Source organism: Microcebus murinus, chromosome 24 (genome assembly GCF_040939455.1).
Source record: "Microcebus murinus isolate Inina chromosome 24, M.murinus_Inina_mat1.0, whole genome shotgun sequence".
Taxonomy (NCBI): Eukaryota; Metazoa; Chordata; class Mammalia; order Primates; family Cheirogaleidae; genus Microcebus; species Microcebus murinus.
Window position 1 is genome coordinate 6,261,669 of NC_134127.1, and position 26,413 is coordinate 6,288,081.

The window sequence follows — 26,413 nt, forward strand, 5'->3', positions numbered from 1 at the left end:
GCTGCATGCTAGATTTAAAAACTATGGATCACTATTTCTTAAGAGGTTGTGAGAAAAATGCCCGGGTACTGCATCAGTACATTCCTGGGGGAATATTTTCAAATTGCATATCTCCAAAGCATAGCATTCTGAAATGCCCCTTTTAGGCCTTGCATTTTCTCTCTCAGATGTGCACACACACACACACACACACATGCACATTGCAATTGCTGACACAGTGAGCCACCGTTACTCAGGGAGTCTCTCGGGTGTCCAGGAATACTCAAAACCATTCAAAACCTCCAGACAGATCCAAAAATGCTATGGTCTAGCAAGAGTGGAAGAAACCACCCCACCCTGCTGGAATAACTCACATTGTAATTACTGGCAAAGGCCAAGAGCCATCTTTTTGATCGAAAAGGCATCTTAGCACTACTAAATTCACACCCTCTACTTTTTGGAGATGCCTCCTGTTGGACATACTGATTCCTACTTTTACTGTGTTTATGTCTTTTTCCCAACATTTTTCACCTTTTACATTTACCTCTAGACATCATTAAAAACTTCCTGCTGACAGATTAAAATGTTCTTACCTCCTGTCTTCTTCCCCACCCTGCTTTGCTTCCCTTAATGCCTATTGCAACATTTAGAGGCCAAAAGCAAGCTGTGCTTTGAGAGACGTGGTATGTCTTTTAAAATTGGCCAGAGACCTCAGCAGCCATGGGTAAGGTGGGAGTGAATTCCTAATGTAACATTCAATTGAAATACATACTATGTCCACATGCTTAAAGGGAAAGGTGATATAAAGGCAGAAATTCTAAAACAAATCCCTTTGCCCATCTGAAGGAATCTAAATTCCTATTTTGTCTGCTCATTTATTTGTTTTTCACCAATGCTTTCTTCTGAGAAACCCAATTTCTTTGCCCAGCGCATTTTGCAATTGCCTAAGACCTTCCATAAGTGCTTTGATCTGAAAACCACACAGAAAAAGATTTGTTAGGTTGAGCAAGGAAGAAAGGATGGACCTCCAGTTGAATATCTTCTCTCACCTTTAGAAAACAGCAAAAATAAGCAGATGCAATTTGTTACACTCACATTGTTGACAAGATTACCACGAGTGCTACAGGCAAAGACAGCAACAAAGAACTTGCTTCATCTGCCAACTGTTCTGTGTCTTAAGGGAATGTGTTGATTCACTGAATGACTGAACTAAGCCATTTTGCAGAATATATGAATCTTGCCTCTGATCCTGGCGCTTAACATCCATGTTGCAGGACTGTGTTCTCTACATGAGACACGATTGGTAACATGATAACCGCACTATCTCCTTTCCTTCTCTTCTCATTTTTCTAAGGCTGAAAAGAAAGATTCTGTCACCTATCACTAATACTTGGATCTTTCATCTACTTTTGCAATTCAGCTAGAAGACATTGATGGACCTCAGGATTTTATCAGTTTTGAAATAATTTCTCTTGCTCAGAGAATTTTAACATAATGATAAGATGGTATTTATTTATTCACTGCTATCAGACGAGAGGTCTGGAAAAGTCTGTCCAGAACACACATTAAATCACCTGGGAAAGACAATAACATTCAAATATGTTTGTTTTCTTCTCTGACATGATCAGGTAGTCCATTTTAACAAGGACAAAATTGTGAAGTTAGCTTGTATTTGAAATCCTTTTATTTCCACTTCCCTCCTCGGCTCTTCTGCTTTAATGCATACTGAAGATATTTGGCGCCTTAACTCTAGTTCCTTGCTTTCTTCTGAACAAATTACCCCCGGGATAGTTTTAATTTCTTGCTGGCCCCAGAGCCTTACAGAACTAAAAGACTAAAAAGAATAACAGTAGAACCATATTGGGAGGGTTTGAAGCCTTCTACTGTGCCCACAATCAGTCCAGTAGCAAACTTTTGCTTCAAAAGACGACCATTGGATTATTTAACCATCTGTTTGTCTGTCTGGGAGAATCCTAGACCTACGTACTGTAACTTGGGTAGTTTCATAGTCTGCTAAGGAATGCCTCTCCTCTGGACACATTCCTCCCTCCCCCCGTATTTGCTGCAGAATATGTTCTCATTTTTCACTCCACACACAGTTACGATAGCGAAGGTCTTGAGATGGTCTCACCACAGGTGTGGGCGATGATCAGCCACTGGCTCACTGCAGTGTCATGGAATGACATCTCAGTGTCACATCTTAGCTCTGCCACGGGGAAGCTACAGGAGCCCCCATCTAAGCCTTACTTTCTCCTTACCTGTCAGATACTGATCATGCCAATTCTAAGGTAAAGCAGTAAGAGTCTGTTTGTTATTTTAAAGGTTTCAGGCAGCATATGCAGTAAATATTAATTCTTTCTTGTTTTGTCCTCTTTCAACTCAGATCATTAGTAAACATATTTAAGATTCAGTATCGTAATGGAATCCCGGATCTCAAGGAAACTAACAATGGCGTAAGACTAAACTTCTTATAGTGGTACAGTATCTTTTTTTAACAATATAGTTCTTAAGAAAAGAATTCATTTCCAGAAGAAGAAGGCAGAGTGAGATGGCCAAAGACAACCCTCCAGTGATGATTCTCCAGCAGGAACACCAAATTGAAAAACTGTCCATGCATCTTCATAAGAACACAAAGTCAGGATGATCACAGCATCTGATTTTTTTTGTGTGTGTGGATCAAGGAAAAAGACATCAAAGAGGGTAGAAAAGAGTCTTGCATTGCCTCTGTAACCCCTCTCATTTCCTAGCAGTGCCACACCAGTGCCAGGTAGAGAGAGAATTTATGTGCCTGGCAGAGAGAGTGAAGAGATTGTGGGACTTTGTATTGGAACTGAGGGCGACCCTGTCACAGGAAACACAGCATGGGGCAGAATTCTGCCAGCACCCATGGAGGGAGCATTTAGACCAGCCCAGGCCAGAAGGGACTCCTCTGCCCCCGCAGTAGAAACCTAACTTCAAGCTACCTCCACCACCAGCTGGCAAAAGCAGCTTGGGACCTCGTATAAATTTGTAAGGCAGTCAGATCACAAAGACTGCAGTCCTTGTGCAATCCCTGCAGCTGTGCTGGCTCAGAGCCAGTGGACTTGGGGTGCACATGACCCAGTGAGACACCACTGGTGGTGGCCAAGCCAATGACCTGTATCATCCTCCCCCAACTCCAGGGCCCAGGAAGAGTCTTCTTCCCTGTGGGGAAAGGAAAGGGAAGAGTACAAAGGGCTTTGTTTTACAACTTGGATACTAGCTCAGCCTTAGTGAAAAGTACCTAGAAGATTCCTGAAGCCTCTGATTCCAGGCTTTAGCTTCTGGAGGGCATTTCTAGACCCACCCTGGGCCAAAAGGGAACCTGCTGCCCTGAAGGGAAGAACCTGGTCCTGACAGGATTCACCACCTGCTGGCTAAAGAGCCCTTGGGTCTGGAATAAAGATCTGCAGTAGCCAGGTACGCCAGGGACTGGGCTGGCTTCAGGTGTGACCTGATGCAGTCCCAGCTCTGGTGGCCATGAGGGAATGCTCATGAGATGCCTCCCCCAACTCCAGCAGCCTGGTACAGAGGGTAGGGGAAGACACTCTGCCTGGTAATCCGGGGAATTCTCACATATCTTATCCATATCCACCAAGGTAGGACCACCAGAAGTCTGCAAGAGTCACAGTGCTACTGGGCTTGGGGCACCCCTATTGCTGATCACAGCTGCAGTGACCAAAAGCTTAGCTCACAACACCCAAATCCTTTTGAATATCTGGAAAGCTTTATCAAGAAGTATGGGTACAAACAAGCCCAGAATGCAAAGATGAGAACAAATACCTAACTCTTCAATGCCCAGACATTGACAAACATCCACAGCATCAAAAAAATCCAGAAAAACATGACTTCGCCAAAGGAACTAGGTAAGGCACCAATGACCAATCTAGGAGTGATGAAGATATGTGACCCTTCAAACAGAGAACTCAAAATAGCTGTTCTGAAGAAGCTCGATGAACTTCAAGACAACACAGAGAAGGAATTACCAATGAACATACCTTTGAAATTTATTAAAACTTCTTTTTTAATTTTTAATTGATACATGGTAGAGGTACATATTTTGGGGGTGTATATGATTGTTTTATACATTCATAATCAGATCAAGATAATGGGAATGTTCATAGCCTTAAATATTTGTCTTTCCTTTGTGCTGGTAACATTTAAATTATTTTCTTCTAGCTATTTTAAAATGTATAACATTAATGCTACTATACTCACCCTTAAATTTTATTTCAGTTCTTCATTAAAATCAGTTATAAGTAAAAAGAAAAAAAGACAGGAGAAGAATGAAATCCTGTCATTTGCAACAACATAGATGAAACTGGAGAACATTATGTTATGTGAAATAAGTCAAGCACAGAAAGTCAAATCTTGCATGTTCTAACTCACATGAGGGAGCTAAATCCTAAACAATCGACCTCATGGAGACAGAGAGTAGAGCAGTGGTTACCAGAGGCTGGGAAGGTTAGCAGGGAGGGAAGATAAAATGGGAATGGTTAATGGGAACAAAAATATACTTAGATAGCTAGCTAGATAGATAGAATGAACAGCATTTGATAGCACAACAAAGTGACTGTACTCAACAGTTAGTTAAGGTATACTTTAAAATAACTGAAAAAGTGGAATTAGAATGCTCCTAACACAAAGAAATGATAAATGCCGGTGCTGATGAATACTCTGATTACCCTGATTTGATAATTGCACACTATGTGCCTGTATCAAAACATCTCATGTGCCTTATAAATATATACAACTATTATGTATCCCTAATAATGAAAAGTTTTAAAAATTATTTTAAGAAAAAAATTCATTTCCCTTTTTTCTCTCTAAGTTTCCCAGAAAGAGCAACTAACTGCTGGAGACGTTATCTCTGTTCATTGCCCATCCCTGTTCCCTGGTTCAAGCTTCTCAACGTTGCTAAACCTGTTTTTCCTCTATCTAGGAGAATACTGATCAGAATAACAGAAACCTTTAGAAACCACATTTTGCATTTTACGCCATTGGTGTTGGAAATCAAAATACTTGTAGATATGAATGCTTTATTAAAACTGTAGATATGGCCGGGCGCGGTGACTCCCGCCTGTAATCTTAGCACTCTGGGAGGCCCAGGCGGGCGGATTACTCGAGGTCAGGAGTTCGAAACCAGCCTGAGCAAGATCGAGACCCGTCTCTACTATAAATAGAAATTAATTGGCCAACTAATTTATATATAGAAAAAATTAGCCGGGCATGGTGGTGCCGGGCATGCATGCCTGTAGTCCCAGCTACTCGGGAGGCTGAGGCAGGAGGATCACTTGAGCCCAGGAGTTTGAGGTTGCTGTGAACTAGGCTGACGCCATGCCACTCACTCTAGCCTGGGCAACAAAGCGAGACTGTCACCAAAAAAAAAAAAAAAAAAAAAAAACTGTAGATAATTCTTTATACCCTTATAACTCAAACATTGAGCTTTTCATTAGCATATTTATTCTCAGGATTTGACCAATTATGGGCTGACATGTTTTTCACTATTGAATCTCAAGGCCAGAACTTTTCTCTGAATATCTGTGTGGCCACATTTATACATACAGAGCTAATCAAGATAAACATAATCATGAGGACATGGTGCAACTGTCAGAGTTAATGACCCTCAACGCTACCCACGAACACATCTTTGACATTTATTCCGTTGAAGTAAGTATGGTGCCGAAGACCAATTAAGGACCCTCAGAGCAACAGCTCTTCGCTGAGTTAAAAAAAATGAAACTGCAGCTCTCATATGTGATGAGAACTACTGATTTGGTACTTCTCAAATTATTCTCACATTCCACCACATTTTGCCCCATGCTTAAATGAGTGAGGTCATATGAAATTTAAAACTCAGACATTTCTTTTGGGTAGTGATTGGAGAAACTTCCTCTTTTGAATAATGGGCTTCTGCAATAGAACATGAAGAAGGGACCCCAGGATACCATTTCTAGCTGGTACCACCAATTGGCCTTCCTCTCTGCAGCCATTAGCCATGATGGGTAGAACTGGTTGATTTTTTTTTGTGGGGGGGGATCCTGAACAGCAATAAAAATCACAAAGTAATATCCACTCTTTACTTGGCTAAATTCTCATTTGTCAAACTTTGAAAATGTCACCCCACATCTGGAGAGTGAAGGTTGATTTTTTTTTTCAGTCAAATCGATGGGCCCAACAGATTGATTTTTCTCAGTGAATTATTTTTTCCTAAAATTAGATTTTTTTAAGGATAGCATCCAAACAATTTCAAAGTAGGTACAGTATTTGTGACTAAAATCAAAACAATAGTCAATTATTTTTAAGTAGCCATTTCTGATCATCATGCAATTCTTTCTTTAAAAAGAAGTTTGATGCAGGAGAAACAGGCATAAAAATCACTTACCTGAAAGGAAGGCTTGGTGTGTTGTCAAAAACTATAACTTGTCATTAGAACTAAGGTGGGGAGCAGGAAAGAGAGAGAGAGAGAGAGAAGAATAGAATATAGAATAGACTAGAATAGTTTAGAATAGAATTATTTCATCCTGTTTGCATTCCACTAGGTTTTCAAATGTCATAACTGACAAGCCCTGTGCCACATTTAAGTCAACCTTCCTCTTAAACTGTTGGGCTTGTATTGATGAAACTAATGCTTTGCAATCAATCCTTCGAATGTACATGGATTTCTAGTGCCAAGTTCAGCAGAATCATTAAGAAGAAAGGGTGTTACAACCTACACTATCAGCATTTCTTTAATTAGTAGCTGAAAGATGACAATTTTTTTTCTCTTATTTCCTGCATCGAAAGAATTTTTCAAGTTAAAAATGCAAACACGGAACTTAGATTTTTAACTAAATGCTCATGTTTTATCTACAAGGTAATTCCAAAGTGGTAATGTTAATGGGCATTCTATTTCCTAATCCGATCAAGAAAGGGCTCTCTGAATCTCTCCAGAGACCCTGTAACGTTTTATACCTGCCTTATCATCATTCATCAATATTCATGGACACATCTATAATTTTCAAGATACGAACAGAGCCTTGTTGGTTGTGCAGAAAAAAATAAAACTCCCTGGAAGGGCAGTATTATGAAGGAAGTAAAGGGTGCCTTTAGGGACCCTCTGTTCCTGCCCCACCCTTACCCTGAGTAGTGTCTTCCCCCAAGTGAGCAGTGTTTTCCTCCTGCCCACTGCTACCCAAAGCCAGCTATAATTCCTGATGTGTTCCGGCTTCCCTTCCTCTAGTCTATTCCCAAAACATCTTGCTACAATGCTAAACTGATTGTAATAATCTAATTTGCATGCACCTGTTAATGGTTTATAAGAGTTTAATGTGTTCTCCCTCCTAGGCAACATGCTTACATACTTGTATGTTTTGCTTGAGCTTCCAGGGCTTTAATCTAGAGGAGAAACCTAACATTTTCAAGATGGGTAGTTGCCAATTTTAATAGAGCCCAGGGCTAATGCACAGACTGTCTGATGTCCAGCTGCCTGCAGGAAAAACAACTTCAGCCCACCTCCTTTTTTCCTGAAAGATGAAAAATCAATAACCAACTTCTCGAAATGATTCTGCAATGGTGCGTCCACCCTGAGCAGCGGAAGCATGCTGTTCTGGTGACAGCTTCTGGACAATCACGTCAGCCCCTGGGAGCACAGTTGGCAGAAGTGGAGATGTATTTGTCACTCTGATGGCACTGCCATGTGAGTGTCCCCATGAAAGGTACAATCACCTTAGTCCAAACACGGAAAAGCACCTTCAGTAGTTATCGATTCCAGGGGAGAAGGACTCAGAAAAGCATATACCCTCTAAGTGCCCTAAATCAGGAGTCCCCAAGGTATGGTGAGTTGCATAATTATTTCATTATGTATTACAATGTATCAATAATAGATATAAAGTGCACACTATATGTAGTGTGTTTGAATCATCCCCAAACTATCTCCCAACTCCCCAGTCCGTGGAAAAATTGTCTTCCATGAAAATGGTCCCTGGTGCCAAAAGGTTGGGGACCACTGCAACCATAGGTTTCTAGGGATAGAAATATCTCCGTGGCTCCATTTGTTTCTACCCTGGCCCCTCCCTACTTGGCAAACTGGCACCCTTCCTTTCACCCCTCGTTCCCTATGCTCTAAACAGCAATGCAAGAGTAGGACTCATTTTAAAGATATCTAAGAAAATTATCTTGTCATGCAGAGCTTGGGGCTAAAGAATAAGGCATTCGCAGGCCTAATTGTTTCTCAGAGAAATAATCTGCAACTAGCTGGGAAGATGTTTCTCTCTCTCTCTCTCTCTCCCCCCCTCCCTTCTCCCCCCTCCCCCTCTCTCTCCCCCTCCCCCTCTCTCTCTTCCCCTCCCCCTCTCTCTCTCCCTCTCTCTCTGCCTCTCTCTCTCCCTCTCTCTCTGCCTTTCTCTCTCCCTCTCTCTCCTCTCCCCTCTCTCTCTCTGTCTCTCTCTCTCTCCCCCCCTCTTTCCCTCCCTCCTTCCCTCCCTTCCTCCCTCCCTCCCTCCCGTCAGGCATCTATTGCCTAGAACTGTTTGGAGGCACAGTTTGGTCCAGAAGACACTGTTTTGCTGATATTCGTCCCTTCCCAAGTAACTGTGGGACCATCTGGCGTGCAGTAAACAGGCTTATGTATTAACTGACTGCGCTCGGGAAACCTTGCAGTTAGCAATTAATTTTATCCCTGAACAATGCAGTGGAAATGAGAATCGATGGGACAAAAGTGGACAATATAGAAAAAAAGGGCTTGGAAAATGCCTCGTTCCCACAGATGTAGAGGTTTGTGTACATCCGCTCAGATCAGAAATCAAATCAACGTCAGACTGTCTTGCCAGCTGATGGGTCCTAGTTGGGGGCATGTTTGGCAGCCCACTCATCATCCATCCCACGGTCTTCCCTTAATGACCTTAATGGGTTGCCATTATTTCACTGTGCTGTCATTCAAAGAAAGCCCATCTGGCATTCAGAAATACGTGCAGGGGATGGTGGACTTGGACAGTTATAAAGGCAACAAAAGAATATCTTCAGTTCAGGTGGGGTCAGAAGCTTCTCTCATGAAACTGTTTTTCCCTCCGTGAGTTTCCATAATTCATTTGGTAGATGAATCAACCCAAATGCCCAACATTAAGGACTGGTTAAGCAAATTATCGTTCTTTTATGTGATGGATTATTATTTTAGAACGTTCACCTAAATTCAAGTGATTTGAAAAATATTTAAGTGGCAAAAGCATGATCCAAACTCTGTGTGTGTCGCAATCTCTATGATCTAACAAAACTACACAGACCTACTGGCAAGTGAATTCCACTCTGCTAGGGTCAATTTCTTCTCCTCATAATGGCACGTGTCTCTGAGTTCCTGCAGAATACATCCTGATCAAAGCTTTGAGTATCAGTCCTTCGTTTATTAGGGCAAAGAGTTTAGAAAGCAAAGTGAAGAGGGAGGAAGTGAGGTAGAGAAAAAGATATTAATAAGTTCTATGAAAAAGACACCTGCACTCGACTGTTTATAGCAGCACAATTCACAATTGCAAAGATGTGGAAACAACCAAAGTGCCCATCAATACATTAGTGGATTAATAAAATGTGGTATATGTATACCATGGAATACTATTCAGCTATATGAAACAACGGTGATAATAGTACCTCTTGTATTCTCCTGGTTAGAGCTGGAACCCATACTAAGTCAAGTATCTCAAGAATGGAAAAATAAGCACCACATGTACTCACCAGCAAATTGGTATTAACTGATCAACACATAAGTGGACATATAGGAATAACATCTATCGGGTGTCTGGCAGGTGGTGGGGAGGGAATGGGTATTTACGTACATAATGAGGGTGATGTGCACCAACTGGGGGATGGACACTCTTGAAGCTTTGACTTGCGGGGGGGAGGAGGGCAAGGGAAATATATATAACCTTAACATTTGTATCCCCTTAATATGCTGGAAAAAGTTAAAAATGGAAAAAAAAATAAGTTAACTATGAAAAACTGCAATCCTACTGGAGACCCTCTAAGGTGATCACTTCTCTGAATTTTCCACCTTGGTTTTTGTCTATCAGGATTTATCCCTCATTGCTTGCCAGTTGTTCCTGGAACACCTGGACCTGTACCCTGTGGACCACACTTGCTTCCATAGCTAGAGCTCACCCACAGGCAGAGAGCTTCAGGAAACCATCGGAGCATAGAACTGTCTCTGGTGGGGCCAAGCGGATGTAGGCAGGGTACAGACAGAATCTGCTAAAAGGTAATGGTTTAGATGCCTTGTAACATGCCTTCAATCCCCAAAAGCTTATTTAGCAGACAGGGATGATGCTGAATGATCTTACACTTCATCTTTAGAATTTTCTACAGAAAGCTTTAGAAATCTGTGACCACATTTGTAAACTAGCCCTCAGTCCCACTGGGCAATTCTGAAAAGTTGTGTAGATTATGCCCTGGAGATAACTCTATGAGAGTGAAGGGGATTGAGGTCTTTTCTCCCAACTCCAATTATTAATAGTTGTTTTTTTTAGAAACTGCTTCAACTGGGGCATCAACTCCCAAATATCTCTGGCTGATGCCATTGGTGTGCAGAGCAGGCTTGGGTGGCCAGAGAACATCCTCAGGTAAAGAGTCTCAGTGCTTGGTGTTGAAATTCAGCCAGCTTGCATAGAAATGGTGAGGACAAGGGAATGAATAGGGCACCAAGAGCATCTTCTCTGCAGGCAGTCAATTTCTTAAGCCCCTAGGGTATCCACAGAAGATTTGAGGGCCTTGTGACAATGTTATGCACACAAGGTGTAGATTGCTACAGTAACCTAGAGAGACTATGGAGGGGTGGGGGCAAACCTGAACATTTCAAAACCAACTCTAGCCTACTGCCTGGTAATCAGCACAGCCAAGCTTCTTCATCTTCTATTGACTCTTCCCATGCCAGTTTTGCCTCTACCACTCACTCAGCACTTACAGCATCTTTTTTTGGCTCTACAAGGTAATGGATGACTTCTCCTCCTAACCATACTGTGTGTTTCCGCAGAACAAAGCCTGTGTTGCGCTGTTCTATCCCCTTCTTGGTGTCTGGCACACAGCAATGTCCCACAAATACTTGTTGCTTTGAATCAACTGTGCAAATTAAGGATAGCAAATACTAAAAAGGAATATGCTTTTAAAAATGGTATCTATGGCCAATGGAATTGTTTTCTGTTTTTACATTTTTCTTTCGCTTTCTTTTATTTTTAACTTTTTTTTTTTTCATGAAAGCAATGTGTGCTCTTGTAGAGAATTTGGAAAGTATAAAAAGTAATTTTTTTTATAAATCTACTTTTCTAACAATGAAATTTTCAATGAAACAATGAGTATTTCAACCAGAAATACTTGGGAGCTGATGGGCCAGTTGAAGCAGTTTCTAAAAGCAAGGAAACAGGCTACTTCTGAACATCAAATTCAGCCCTGTACTCGGGACTAGATCTATATAATATCAGCAGTTTCAACTTTCAGACGACTTGGTGATTGTTTACTCAAGTGAAAATTATTACTTTTATCTAACTACCTAAAATAACTGTATCATATTTCACCAAAGGTAGGTAAGATGAAACAGGTGACATAAATCAACTGTTTTATATAGTTTCCAGCCTCCCAAAAGTTCTTCACCTGTTCCTTCTGTACCTTTCTAGATCATATAGAATATTTCCAAGTACAAAGCTTGCCTGATTTAATTTAGAAACTAAAATACACTTTAGTGTAGTGCTAAGCCTGAAAATGAGCTGCTTTGAACTGTGATGATCCTCCTTAACTTCAATGTATCATTATAACTACCAATTTAATTTTTCATGTTTTAGAGACACCTCGGTTTCAATCTGCACATTATTAACAATTAATGGTCAGATTTAGGATGGGATACTCTAATTTTAATAAAAAGCTTCACAGGAAAGGTCAGTGAACTCTACAGAATCAATCATTTATAAGCAGTCTTTGGTTTTCACTGAAATATTTATGAATGATAAAATTATTTTGACAAGGCAAAGTTCAATACGAAGGCCATTTTTGACAACATGACATGGTTTCATAAAAATTTCTGGATACAATTAGAATAAGGCAAAAGCTAAGCCAGAGGAAATGGATCATTCCATTTGAAACTCTCCAAGGAATAACAGATATCCAATGAGAATGTACATACAATTATATATGCAACAAGTTCTCAAGTTCAGATCAAAAGAGGCAGCCAAGAATAAAGGTTGAAATAAACATACATAAAAGAAAATAAAACTATTCTTCAATGTCTTACCAAGCATATGCTTGGGAGTTTCTATAGTGCAAGAATGTTATTTACTAAAAAAACTAGTTATACACGTGAAGAATCAAGTCAACATTATTTTTAAATATAGAACTTTCTGCCCTTCTTGCAACTAAACTGATACAACAGAAACCAACTGTATCATGTTAATACATACAACTGTAGCAGAAATCATAGATGGTTAAGGAAGTACACATGATGGGCAGTGAATTAGCGTCACCATCTTGAGGTCACTGGAAGAAAGAGCTGCCTTTCAAGTTCTTTTCTACAACAAATGTGTAAGATTGGCCCTTGTGCTCTGGCAGCACTGCCAAACAAAAAGGCTTATTTTCCATGAAGCCTTCATCTAGCTTTTGATGTTCATTTTAACCTAATTTCACATGCATACGAACAGGAATCCAAGAGGAAGCCATCCATAAATAGGTGGGCTCGCCACCTATGAAATTTGCCGCTGACCCCAAACAGCCCACACCTCTACATCCCCCCCACAGGAGTCAAATCAACAAGGTCTTGATCTTCAGTGGGAACTGCAATTTAGGGGGTAGAGATGGTGAAATGAATTAAACAATCTGAAAAGTTGGCAGCTCGGTTTACATTCTTTCCATATCGTCCGTAATGTAAAGCATGTCTAAGACTTCAATAAATGTTGCTGGGAAAATTGGACCCTTACCTCTTACCATCTACAAAAATAAACTCATAATGGATTCAAGACTTAAATGGAAGACTCAAAACTATGAAACTACTTGAAAAAAATATAGGGGAAATGCTTCAGGACATTGGTCTGGGGAAAAGACTTTATGGAAAAGACCTCAAAAGGCAGGCAACAAAAGGGAAAATAAACGATTAGGATTAAAAAACTAAAAAGCTTCTGTGCAGCAAAGGAAACAACAGAGTGAAAAGACAACCAGCAGAATAGGATAAAATATTTGTGAATTATTCATCCAACAAGGGATTAAGACCCAGAATATACAAAGAACTCAACAGCAAAAAAAACAAAAAACAAATAGTCCTATTTAAAAATGGGCAAATGAGCTGAATAGACCATCTCTCAAAAGAAGATGTACAGATGGCCAAGAGGTACATGAAAAACTGCCCAACGTCACTAATCATCAGGGAAATGCAAATCAAAACCACAATGAGATATCATCTCACACCTCTTAGAATAGCTATTATCAAAAAGACAGTAACAAATGCTGGCAAGGATGCAGAGAAAGGGGAGGTCTCAGATGCTGTGGGTGGGAAGGTAAATTAGCACAGCCATTATGTAAAACAGTATGGAGTTCCCCAAAGAACTAAAAATAGAACTAACATGTGGTTGATCCAGTAATCCCACTATTGGGTATATTCCCAATGGAAAGGAAATCAATATGTTAAGGAGGTACATGCACTCCCAGCACTATTCATAATAGCCAAGATAGGAAAGCAAGCTAAGTGTAAACAAATGAATGGATAAAATGTGTTATATATACATAATGGAATATTATCCAGCCATTAAGAAAGAATAAAATCTTGGCCGGGCGTGGTGGCTCACGCCTGTAATCCTAGCACTCTGGGAGGCCGAGGCGGGTGGATTACTCGAGATCAGGAGTTCAAAACTAGCCTGAGCAAGAGCGAGACCCCGTCTGTACTATCAATAGAAAGAAATTAATTGGCCAACTAATATATATAGAAAACATTAGCCGGGCATGGTGGCGCATGCCTGTAGTCCCAGCTACTCGGGAGGCTGAGGCAGAAGGATTCCTTGAGCCCAGGAGTTTGAGGTTGCTGCTGTGAGCTAGGCTGACACCATGGCACTCACTCTAGCCTGGGCAACAAAGCGAGACTCTGTCTCAAAAAAAAAAAAAGAATAAAATCCTGTCATTTGCGGCAACATGGATGAGATGGAAGACATTATGTTAAGTAAGATAAGCCAACCACAGAAAGACAAATGCTGCATGTCCCTTATTCACCTGTGGAAACTAAAAAAGTTGATCTCATAGAAGTAGAGAGTAGAATAGCACATACTACAGGTTAGCACAGGTAAGTTCAGGGGAGAGAGCCAGAGGTTGGTTAACGAACACAAAATTTCAGCTAAATAGGAAAAATAACTTCTAGTGTTCTGTAGCACTAGAGGGCAATTATAATTAACAATTTATACATTTTCAAATAACTAGAAGAGGAAATTTTGACTGTCCCAACACAAAGGAATGATAAATATTTGAGGTGATGGATATCCTAATTACCCCAATTTGATCACTACATATTGTGTATATTACACTATACCTTATACATACATACAATTAGGTGTCAAAAATATATTTGTAATTTTTAAAGAGTCAAATTCTAAGAAAAGAACATATTTAGATAACTTGGAGTCATTCAAAACTTTCCGGAGGTATTCTGAACTTGTTGAATTCTGTTTAAATGCATGACTCCTTGAGTTAGGAAAAATAAAAATATTTTATGGACTTGATATATAGATTTGCAGTGTCAGTAAACTCACATTAATTTAGAATAAATAGGCAGAGGCGAAATGTCCTGAATATAGAGATGTTAACATTATTTGAAGCGCATATATAATGTGTTATATAATTAAACTATTTTCAGCAGGAGACTGTGAAACACTCTATTTGTAATATTAATGAAATCTTTATATTTTTTAACATTAATCATATGCCTGTGACTGTTCAAGTGGTTTCAGAATACATGGTTACAATTAATTTCCTTGAGATTTTGAGGGCAGTGTTTGGTCTGCCTTTATTAGTAATCTGCCTAAGGAATAATTATTTTCTACACATGGTACAGAATTTCCAACTAATAGACCCCATTCAAGTGATCACAGCTTTCAAATTAGTGAAACTAGAATCTATGATATTATTCATTCCATCTCTAAGATGATTTGTTTCTGGAGAATTAGAGTTCAAATGCCATCAAGATAACTGATAGTTAACTTCTGAATTCGTGAAAAATGAGTTTAACAACACGTGGGGGGGGGATCTACAAAGCCAATGATGTTTCTGCCAACCTAGAATGAGTCTCCTCACATTCTCCCAAGCACTTTCATCTCTAGTACATTCAAGAGTTCTCATCTGGAATCCTTCCGAAAGCATCTCATCCTTTTCTTCCATCAGTACTCCACTAGTGGAGTCTCCTGCCCTTCCCACCCCCCACCACCCCCAAACACAATTCTGGTCTAGATATTTCCCTATTGACAAATCTTCTGTATTTCCCATTGCCTGAGGTATAAAGTTCAAATTCCTGAACAGTAAGCGAACACAGGCTGAGTTACAGTTACTCGGTTATATTAGTAAAGCAGACAAAAAAAGATTGCACTTGTTCCTGTGATTTTTCTCTATGTTAATTTTCTCCTCTGTTGAAATGAGAGACCCCCCCCCTCCCATTACCCGCATTTCGAAATAATTGGAAATATTAATTAAAAATATGAAGGTGAAAATGCTCTGAAAAGTGTAAAATTCTGTGACGCATGCAAGTTCTCATTATAATTACTTCTGTTGGCTGCTTTGCAGCAAACCTCTTGTATACCAGGTTGTTCAGGTCATCAAATGGAACATGGATGACACATTTCCTTCATTGGCCCTTAATTTGGGTTCTGCTACAGAGGTAAATAAGCTAAAGTCAGACACACTCAGCTCCTTGCTGTGAAAACCATTATCATTCTTTTGTATAATTATTGCACTTACAGGTTTTGTAATTCTTCTCTTGCATTTGACATTTTACTTGGTACTCTGTATCCAATTTTTGTGTAAATCAATTCAATTTAATCTCACCATCAGCCTCTTGAAACAGCAGTTTCAAAACACCAGGCTTCAAAGTCTCTTTCCCCTCAACTCCCCCCTGCCTTCTCTGACTCTTCACTTGGTATTTCCAACATTCGTGTGGTCTCTTTAGAGATCACCACATAAAACAGAGGATGCAAAAGGCCATAAGGAAACATTCCAAGATGCTTGTAAGCCTAATTTTCTGGGTCCTTACTAAGAGTCACATGTATAAATTGTGGGCTAGTAAAAGCTCAGTTACCTATTATAGTGCATTAAACTTAATCCTCTGTGGACTTTTCTATTAGAGCAAACTCCAATTTGATTAGGCGTAGGAGATCCTAAGACATTATAGCTGTCTAAAATGGATGGACACACACACACACAATCTAGCTGTTCGAAAACCTTTAGATAGAATTCTGGCAAAGGTTTCTCAAGGTTTGAGGTTTGCAGTTCTCACCTCCTGCATTTATGCGGATTCTCGTGGCAGGAAGTTTTGATTTTTTTTCCCACCCATGAAGAAAAGATGGAAGAAAGGGAAGAAAGAGAGGGAGGAAGGGAAGAAAGAAGACCAAATGAGATGAGAAATAAGGAAAGAAAGAAAATGGCCAGTGAGGATGTTAGGGACAGAAAAACAAGTGACAGGCAACAGAAATCAGAAAAACAGAAAGGAGACAACGCTTATAGAAAAACAATAAGGAGGAAATAGCTACAGAGAAATAACCAGGGAAACAGTTATCTCAGACTTAAAGAATGGGGCAATTTGGCCATGGAACCCTGACCACCAGTCAGAGAACGGAAATGGAACTTTCCCCACAGTATGTAGAACATAACCTTTAAGTCACGTCCATACCTGGAAAGAATCCAGTCCCCAAAACGGTGACGTACAGTTATGAATAATTAAAATTAGCTTTTACCTAAATTACTGGCATGTAAAAGGAAAAACATAGAAGTAGATGGTGTCTTCTCCACTTGCAGAGACAGACCCCTTTCCCCTTAGGAAACGTGCTTTAGCTTTGCATCTTTAAACTTTCCTCTCAATAAATTCCTCATGCATGCTTGCTGAGTGTCATCTCTCTCTGTCGCATGGGCCAAGGCTTGTGATTCTCCCAAGACTGGAGCTCAAGAATTGAGGCAACATTTCAAAGTTCAGCCGTGGACAAGATTGTGACAAGTAAATGATATAAACAAAACCTCAGAAGAGGTGATATGAGAGTAAAGAAAATCTCTCTCTGAAGGGTCAACTGTAAAACCACCCCCTTCCATCTCACACAAAAAGGATGGCTTAAGTAGTCATTCATTTCCTGAGTTCACTCCAATTCTGACTTTCCGTTCTAAGAATGAGAAAAAGGTTCTCTCTCCACAACTGAGAAATAATAATAAAATAATAATGACATAATGTTAACACATATATTTGTGAACTAGCATGAGCCAACTCTGCTTGTTCATGTTTAATAAAATTTATTGAAAGGCAAACACCCAACCTCTGCTCCCTGCCATTCCCCATGTGAAGTTGCTTGGTAGTCAGGCCAGAAATGTATGTCTGGACTTTCTGATGTTCACATTGTGTTGTTGCTGTTGGCATTTTACATTGCATGACAAAATGATGACAAAATAGCAGTTGTGTTAAAAGCCTTGACAGAGGGCATGAAGTATAATTTTCTTTCTTTCTTTTTTTTTTTTGGTTGTTTATTACTAAGGTATAGAAATATAATACATGTTTATATATTCATTGTGTATTCTACCACTTTTCTGAACTTTTTATTATATCTTTTATTTTTTTTTATTTCAGCTTATTATGGGGGTACAAATGTTAAGGTTAGGTATATTGCCCATGCTCCCCTTATCCCCTCGAGTCAGAGCTTCAAGCGTGACCATCTCCCAAACGTTGCTAATTTTCAAAGGAAAAAAAGGAGTTAGGAACTTCTTAACTATTTCAAAAAGGCCTTAGTGCATTTAAATATATATTAATTAATTTTATATATTAATATTTTTGGTCTTTGTATTTGGATGATGCAAGAAAAGAAAGATACAGTGATAAACAATTATTAAGATAACGTATGTTTCTTCCCACTAAATGATTATTGAAAGTTATTGTACTTTATTACTCACCTGAATGACACAATGAACAAAGAAACCGAAATCAGTGAACAAAGGCAGGGAAGAGAAAGCCGACTGAGTTGCATTATAAAACATAATCTACATCACAACAGGAGTACATTAATTTAGAAGAAAATTAGCAAGGTTCTGTTAACAGAATAATGAATAGTTTCAAATCCTTACCATATCAAAAAGCCCTAATTGTGTTCATTAATTCCAAGCCCAACATTATTGTGGGAAAACTAAACGTGAACAAAGCAATAATCTACCTCATAGTCTCCACAACCTGCACAAATGCTATCCATTACCTTAACTTTGCAACATCCCATCTTAATTACTGTGGCAATATAATGAATGCAACAGCCTCTGAAGATGATGGGGAAATGCATTGATTTGAAATACGATTTTCAAGAGTTGCATGAGGAGAGGTTGCGAAGAATACATCTGATCTTGCAGGTCAAGATAGAGTTACAAGGTAATGCAATTGCAGAATTTACACCACATAGTATAGATTTAAATCTGTCGTACCCGAAATGTGAACAAGAATCTAAGCTCTCAGAGAAGAACTAAATTTATACAATTCAGTGGGAGGACAAAATCACTCAAATTGGTAATTTGAAAATGTGTGGAAGAAATGTCCACATGAGTGACTGGCGTTTTTCCTGCTCAAACTGGTTGTTTAAGCAATATTACACTCAAAATTGATGTCTATGTTCTAAGGGAAATAAGTTTCTCTGTTGCAATTTTTCATTTTTAATAATATTAGTTCAAATTTCTCCAGTGCCTTTTATTCCATTAGCTCAAAGCACTTTTCAAACCACTAATGAATTACACTTCCTGACATTCCAGCAAGGCAGAAAACCTCCCATCCATTTTCATAGCAAAATGCTTTACTTCCAGCAGCACAAGCCATTAGAGAGTAGCCACGAGTTTTAAAAAAAATATATTTTGTCATTTTTTTTTTCACTTCCCATTTTAGCTCCTGTTTCATAGGTAAATCTGAAGCATTAAGAGGTTTAATGAGATCATGCAAAATGGGAGTCTTCAGATCTTCAATCCCCACTAATTTTGCCTGTCCTACATCTGAAATTATCCACAGGAAATTGATCCGCCCAGAGTGTCCAAAACTCTCGGTGGGAGAACAAAGAACAAAAGACAGATGCCCCCCCAAATCAGTCTCTCTCACTAGACGTCTCCATTATCTTTTCAGTATTCAGGAGCCGGGAACATAAAGCATTGAAAACAACAGGTTAGGTGGCACACGTTTATTTCCCAAAACTGAGTGAATCATTGACAACATCATCCATTATACTGTGAGAGAGCAAGCAATTGCCAAAGAGAACAATGTTAATTCCAGGTCCATTTAAATTCCAAGTCGCTTCTTTGTAGAAATCTACCCTGAATGAGTCCTTTTGGGTTTATAAACAAACAAATGAGATGAGATGAGAGCAACAGTATGAGTCCATTTGTTCCCACTTTAAACAATTGAATATGATAACTTCTGCAGTTATTTACGGAATTTTTGTGTTTAAAAATTTTCACTAAGGGTAAAGGAAGACTTTTATTTATCAATTCCATGCTTACTAAATGGAACATGTTAAAATATGTAAAATAATCATCATATTGTTGCCTGTAATTTACCTCCTAAAATTACTGCATTTAGATCCTTAATTGCATGTTTCTATCACTAGAAAATTAGATACAAATTTTTAAAAAGCATATACGCCTTCCTTTTTCTCCTTTGGTCAACAGGAATTGGAAGGGGCCTATAGCCCAGACACAATTATGGCTCCATGAACTTAAGAAGGGCACGGTCCACAGGTAAGAATGGGTTAGGAGGAGGACTTTATATTAATCTCAAAGGTCATGGTATTTCTGTTTGGTATGAAATGGAGCAGAAGAGAAGAGGACTCAGTAGGGAACTGCAACCGCTTGCTAGAGTCTTCTGAGCCAGAACTTTGTATGGTATTGCCGAAATATATTATCAAATCTCAAATTATCAGACATCTCCACAGTCAAATGGTAGTTGAAACATATTATGAAGTCAAGTATAAATCCTATAAAAAATTATATCATCACATAATAAAAAATACTGAAAGGTACTATGTCTGGTCTCAGTTTACAGAAATAAAGAAGAGCTGGCTGTGCAGCCTGTCTGGATGGGTCTAGTGTGTGTTTCGAAACACACACTAGACAGCAGGATGAGGGGGAAACACACTTCCTAAACTTCCACATAAACACGTAGTTACTCTCTACCGACACCAGATGGCCTTCCATAGCCAAGTGTTCAGTTCGTGTTTTCCCCCACATTAAAAAACAGTGATGAATATTCAGAATGTTGCAAAAAATACTAAATATAAGTGTGTTGTAAGCATTTTTAGATGAGAACATTAGCCACATATAAAACTATAGAATAGCAGAGACTACCCATGCAAATTTTTTCTAAAGAATTCAGCATATTAGTTTATTGATGTGATTCTATTATACCATTGATATTCAGAACAATTTCCCTTAGAAATAGGAAAATGAATATTACCCTTTCTACTTGACTAATGGAGATCAATGAGGGATATAAAAATTAATTTCGTGGCTAGAAAATGTCAGTAAAAGAAAGAAAAAAGAATTTGGAAGAATAGGAATCACTTGGACCTTGGAAACCTAAGTAAAAATTGGATAAAATGTGAAATAATAAAGTCACCAATATATCATTTCCTATCTTCTTTGTGAAATCCACCTCTCAAAGAAAGATCTATCTCATGCCCCAAGCAAAATATGTTAAGATCCGCGAATAAATATACCGTATACTTTTTATTCTTATACTCCTATGCCCTCCCTTTGCTTTTTGCTCTTTAGAAGTTACTAACTCCAGAGAATATGCACTTGTGATACTTTGCTCGAGAGTTGGCGAGCGCAATGACAGATATTTCTGTAGCCGTGTCGCTCAGACTCAACATGAATAATCAGAGAATATTAAGACAGAGCTAGAGGAATTTCCCTTGAAGTTTCCATTTATGTTACCAAAGAAGTCAAAAGCATCCTCAAATAACCCATCAGCACACACTCCTTGTTAAAAGGGGATGTGTTAGACTTCCCCAGTTCTCTGATGTTGAATCAAGCCGTTAAAATGTCGCTAACAGCTTTCTGTCACTGACAACAGTTATTGCTTTTAGTTTGGGTGCCGTGTGTTACTTTAAAAATGGATGAATTGCCCAAAAGGAGGAAAAAAAAAAAAAAACAACAGAACCTGATAGCATTAAATTTGTGTTCAATGTGTGAATTTTGCATCTTCACTGAAGCTGGCTTTCAGCTTACAAAGATCATCACTTCCTGTTATCTGCTGCTTAACGTAGTGCCACAAATGCCGCAGTTACCCCCTCGTGCACGGGCTTCTGATGGACCAGGACCAGATCTTTCCTGCATCTGCATCTCCCAAAGGACCTAGCACAGTGTTTTGAACCAGTTTGGTTCAAATATGAGTGAATGAGAAAATCTGGTGGTAAATAAACTTGTTGACTTTTTACATCAAACTAAGAAAAAAAAAACCACAAGCATACATAGTTTTTCTTCTGGGTATTTGACACGGTTGTAGATAAGATTTCACCAATTGACAGAAACAGGCATCATGGATTCTGGCCTGACATCAGAGTACCAAGGCTTGGCTGTGGCCACACAGCATCTAAAGCACAATATAGGTCATAGAAGAAGTAACAGACCTGGTAGAAACTAACCCAGAAGTCAAAGACACAGGTGTAAGTGAAAAAAAGCATATAAACATATACGCATATATGTATATGGACGTATCTTTATATGTACCTATCTTTAAGGTCAGGAAATTCTATGTGGACCAACTTGTCTACCTCTCAGCAAATATTCCTGCTTTCTGAAGATAAGCTCCTCAGCTTGCCCATGATGAATTCTTCCTGTGTTCTGCTCTACCTCTAGAAGCACAGAAAGTGATGGAATGAAAGCCAGGATCGGAGAAAGGGGATTTGGGACTGAACCAGTTGCTCCTTTATTTTCCTCATTCTCTACAGACAAAAGTCATGCCTTAGAGGAGGATGGTGTGGTAATGCCTAAGAACTATTACTTTGGCAAGTAACAGAGATATTTTTTTTTTTTACTTTTGGGGTGGGGAGGGGTGGTTCAGTTTTAAAGTGCTCTAAGTTTCTCCTTAATATATGGCCTTGGCCTATAGCTCAAAGGAGGAGAGGTTGTAAACATCTGTATATTTTATTTAGGAACCATAGATGTAGATTTGAATTCCAGCTCTATCACCTAGAAATTTTGTAATTCTAGGCAACTTTAATTTTCCTAAGTGTCAGTTTTTGTAAAATTGGGATAATACTTTATAAATTAGGTTTTAGTCTTATATTTGAGGTTATCTAATGTGATGATTACATAAGAATTCTATATGTAGAGAGAGGACTTTGTACCATGCATAGAACATAATAACTACTAAATAAATGTTGGCGGTTTTTCTCTCTTAGAATCCAAGATGAATGAGCATGGCTCCATCTGTTCTTTTCCACATTTTGGGCAACATTGGCTTATCATGCCACGGCAACTAATTTAAGAAATAGTTTCTTCACCTCACTTAGTATCTCATGAAAATAAAGGGAATTGTCTGATTTGTAGAGCAGCAAAATCCAAACATTTCTCAATATCTTTGTCAAGAATAAACTCGCTGTGTCCTTTCTCTTTCTCCTATTCACTCCCTAATTGTCACCCTGCAGTTGTTCCAGGGTCTTAAAAATAAAATAACAAAATAAAATAAAAACTCTCCGTCAGATTCTTTAGACTGAAACATGTGAATAAACTTACTTGCACGACTTTCTCACTTTTCAGGGGAAATACTGAGTCATAGAGTATATGTATCTTCAACTTTTCTAGTTAATGCCAAATTGTTTCTTGACAGGATTTTGACAATTTCTACCCTTAGCAGCAGTGTAGGAGAGTTCCTGTTTTCCTTGGTCTAGGCCAACTGGGAAGACATTGTTGGATTTGTTAATTTTTGCCCATTTGGTGGGTATATAATGGTTTGTAGCTAATAGTTTAATTTGCATTTTCTTGGTTATTAAAGGATTTGAGCTCCTTTTCAAATATTCATCGACCGTTGTATTTCCTGTTTCCCAAAGTGCTTTTTTAAGTCTTTTGGACATTTTTCTACAGGAGCGTAGGAATTCTGTTTTTATTCTTGATACAAGCCCTTTAGCAGTTATGTGTGTGGCAAAATGTCTTTTTCTACTCTGTGGCTTGTCTTTTTGTTCTGTTTATGAAGTGTCTTTTATATGAGTAGGAGTTCTTAATTTTAATGCAGTCGTTTTATTAATCATTTCCATGGTGGTTAATGCTCTTGGCCTCTTTTAAAAGAAATTCTACCCTACCCTGATTTTATCAGTTCAATTCTCCTTCCCCTCTGTTTTGAAAGAAGATTGAGTTTACCAGGCACGTGAAAGCTGCTGATTCAGCCTTGATTCAACAATGCTAAACCATACTTAGAACAATACTTTCCCATTAAATGGAAACTGCTTCAGTGGCAGAAATAATATTTTATCCTTTTATTGGTACGATGGCATTGTAAAATGTTCTCATTGCTTGTAGACCTAAAGATTTGCTGGTTTAAAGCAAAACCCTTCGTAGAAAATCATCAGTAAAAGATACATTCCTACTGATGGCTTGATTTTAGAAAAAAATGCTACAGAAATATTGGTTCTTCACTAGATGTGAAAAGACAGGGGGGAATGGCAAGATCATTAAAGTATCATTAAGCATGCATCACTTTTATTCAGGAAGTGAGATTTTCTTTTATGCAATAAAGAAAGTAAAAAAACAATTGGTACCATCTCAGCTCTAAGGTAAAAAAATAAAAATAAAAAAAGGATGGGGTAGCAAAATCTCTAGGACATGGTAAAAATCTCATACTAGCATTAAGTATCTTTCTGCCTGGTCTTTATCACTAAAGGAGTATAGTATTCTTTATGGCTTTCAGTTTTAATAAACATGGTCAAGACCTTCCTGTTAAAAAGATACCCTCCACTTACTTAGTGAGGTGAATGTTTCATGCCCCACTTAGAAGCACACCATCCTTGTACCGTGATTAATGTTTACCCCTGGGCTCAAAATGCCCATTCCAACTGCCAAGTCTTCAAGGCACAAATCAAGAAAATATAGCTACAAATCATTCTCCTCAAATAAAAAGGTCAACTGGTATTAAATTAGTTCATTTACAGAACTCATTGAAATTAGCAGCGTGTTCTTAAATTGCTTCTTGATTGAGGACATTTGCCTCATTAATTCTAAACAACCTGTGAAGACTATTAAAGTCTCACAGAAAAAAAAAAATGACCAGAAGACAAAATGCACAATACACGTTACCTCAGGGGTGAACGCTAATTCCAGAAAACATATACCCAGAGTGAGAAATACCAGATGAGGGACTTTAACTTTCACATTCTCCTATCTTTTTTTTTTTTTTCTTTTTTGGCTATTTTGTGTGTGTGTGTGTGTGTGTGTGTGTGTGTGTATTTTCATTTTTCCAGTGAGGAACTTTCCAAAACGCCAACCCAGTCATAAAATTCTCCCCTTCCTTGATTCCTGTTTGCCTTTGAGTAAAGCCCTTGAAGATCTAGCTCTAGTTTCTCTTCCACCTTGTTCATTTTGTCTCCATCATTCCTGACCCTTTTTCTGCTACCTGAATTTGCAGTGGTCTGACTCACCTTTGGGGCTTTTCACATGCTTTCCTTCTACTTCCTTAATCTAGGCTAATTTCTACTCAGCTTTTAGAATGCAACTCAAGCATCCCTTCCTCTGGGAAGCTTTCTCTAGACCCCAAAAGACCAACCTAGGTGCTTCTTGTTCTGCCATTACTCTTACCATAATACTTACACACTAACATGATTGCCTGTTAATTTTTCTGTATCACCTACTATAACTTCTATAAATACAGAGACTATGCTTTATATACCATTTTCTTCCTAGCCTGGGCTTGGTGGGTGCTCAAGACACGATGTCACTGTACTAGAACCTATCTTCACTGAGAAGAGTCATGCACACAAATTACTGGAGTGTACAAGATTCTGATAATGAGCATTCTGAGGAAGGAGCAGCTATTTTTAGTTGGAGACATCAGGGGATTGTTCTGGTGTGGGGGAAGGTAGACAACATAGTACACTTCATTTGAATATCAACAGATGAATGATTTGCCTAAGAAAAAGAAGGACCAGGGAAGGGCATTCTGATTACAGAATGAGAAAAGATCCAAAGAAAAAACATTATTCATATATGCATTCATTCACTTATTAATCAGTCATCAAAAATGTATTCACCACCTTCCTCCTATGGGTCAGACACTGGGCACTAGATATTCAGTACTGAGTTAAATAAACTTAGTTCTTGCTCCATAACACTTTTAGTGAAAGGAAAGAAAGAAAAACATATAATTATTATCTCCCCATCATTGTAAAGCTATGATATTAACTATGGGTAAGAAGAAGGGCATACTTAACAGGAGAATGGGATTGAGGGAGCATATTTTTATAATGGGTGAAATTTGAACATGTTCTAATTGTGATAGCAGGGCTCTAGAAAATAAGGTTAATATAGAAATGAAAGAGCAAATAACTAACAGGATCATGTTTCATAAAAGGCAGAAGGGATGGTTTCCGGAGAACATGACCTTAGATAAAAAGCTGGAGAAGCAAAATAAGATAGGCCTAAGTATAAGGAGTTTTGATTTGGAAGTGGTAAATAGAGGTTGTACCTGTGGTCCCATTTCTTTGAGAAATTATAGGCCAGATAAATTCCTCATGGTAAAAAGAAAAAAAAAAAAAAAGGTTAAAGGAAATGCTGTCAGAGGTTGAAGAGAATGAAAATGGCCACTTGTGAAAAGAAAAATGCAGCCGAGTTTGACTTAGGGTTTGAGTTGTTCAAAGTTAGGTCGGGAGTGGAAATTGGGGCCAAATTATAGGCAGCCTTGGTTATAAAGCTCAGCATACCAGCCCTTGAGCTCCTGGATGACTTATTGGAGAAAGGGGGAAAAGAAACCTGTAGCTAAAAGCTACTTTTTTTTCAATTTAAATAGAAGAGACTTTTTTTTTTTTTTTAACTCCTTTATTCTTCTTGGTTGTGCTAGCAGAGAGTAAAAGGTCTTTTCACTCTTTGTGCTGTTTCTGGACTGATGAGAGAATAAATTCTTGGAAGAAAGGAAATCACAGTGCACCTGTGTCTTAACAAGGACATAGAGCACCTCACAATCTCTGTGTTATCAATAGACAGCACTGGCCCTGCTCTGTGGCCCGTCACAGATGATCAG